The sequence below is a fragment of the Lissotriton helveticus genome, chromosome 5_1 (genome assembly GCF_964261635.1).
Source record: "Lissotriton helveticus chromosome 5_1, aLisHel1.1, whole genome shotgun sequence".
Lineage (NCBI taxonomy): Eukaryota > Metazoa > Chordata > Amphibia > Caudata > Salamandridae > Lissotriton > Lissotriton helveticus.
In genome coordinates, this window is record NC_136065.1 from 1908007640 (window position 1) to 1908009212 (window position 1573).

A 1573-nucleotide genomic window follows, 5' to 3' on the forward strand; every position below is an offset into this window, starting at 1 on the left:
CCTCTCTTCTCTGCCCTGTGTGCCAGCCTCAGAACATCTTTTATAAGGCATCAGTGGCAGGCCAGCCTCCTCCTCTGCCTGGAGAAGCTCCGCCCCCCCTCCCTTCCGTTCTCTCTGCCGCCCCCTTCACCCACCTCCGCTCTGAGAGCATCATACTGGAAAGTTTTCCCAGTTCCACCTCGGGTTCTACCCATTAGATGTTAATAAGGGAAAAGTTGCAGAAACTCTTTTAAAATGTCGGAAATACTGTCCATGCGTCTAGAGATAAAAATAAGACAGAAGGGAAGAAAGGCGTGATATTTACCGGCTGGTGGAGCAAGCTGCGCGTGTAGCTCGCTCAGCGGGTTTAGTGATTGCTGTAGAGATCTGTGTGCAATCCGAGATTTGAGTACTAGGCGGGCCAACTCGGCTCTTTATCTTAGAAGGGCTGATCATTTGAACATCATTCAGCTGGAAAATTCTGTCAACTGTTACTTCGGGGCAGATTAATAAAAATTTCAGGTAACACAATGCGCCAAGACAACCTGCTGCGCTGCGAGAAAGGGAGCGGTCTCTTCGTCCGCTGTGGTGCACAATCGACTGCCTGGCACCAACGCAGGCATCCTTGCGCCATGGTGCAGGGGTGCCTGTGAAATATCTTCCTTAATAAATCCAGGATATATTGAAGTTATTTAAATGAAGTTTATTCCATGAATATAAAATCCCATCCACATGCAAGGCATAACAAACTTCAACTGACTTACATTAGAACTGCCGCTGTCCGCGCGACACGCAGGGGAGCATGGGCGGGACAGCGCCCTAGTCCCACACGTCGGGCGAGCAGAGCTTGTAGCACGTCACCCCCTTTGAGCCGCCCTCCTCGCCAACAGCCAATGGGAGGGCCCACCTGGGGAAGGGGGCGTTCCTCGGAGTATGAAATAGGCCCAGCTACTATGCTCGGCCTCTTTTTCCCCGTGCCTGGTTCCCTAGGCTCTGCGCTGATCCCACCCTGAACCCTGACCCAGCTGCAGAGCGGCGGGCGAAAGTTGTGAATTTGTTAATGGTCATGTTTTGTGTTGCAGGCGGAGTCACAGGGCGATCTGGAAGCAGATGGACAGTAGGGGTACCTCTGCGGCAGATGGATACAGTCTAAATACCTCTGCCTGGCACAGTAAGGGTGCCTGAGCCAAGAACCTGGAGCCGAGGGGGTTCCAGGAAACAGCGTCGGCGCCCCGTTAGTCCTTCGGGCGGTCGGGGGGCCTGAACCGACCGGGGGTGTGCCTCATTGCTCCGCCCTGACAGGGGGGGCGGGAGTATAACGAAATAAAATTGTAATTTACTGCACCGTCAGAGCATCGACTCGCCGTGCAAGATGGCTCCTTAGGCATGCGGGTCAGCAAGGGGCTGCCGCATTGGATCGCCTGTAAGATGACCCACCTTATCAGCTACCTGTTGTACGAAATAAACCTGCAACAGTGCTTTCCCACAAATATGTCTCGTGAGTTTTCATTGGTATATAAGTTTTAATGTGCGCAGAGCGGAGCGAGCGCTGGCGGTGTGGGCACTATTTCCTATGTCAACCACATGCTTGACA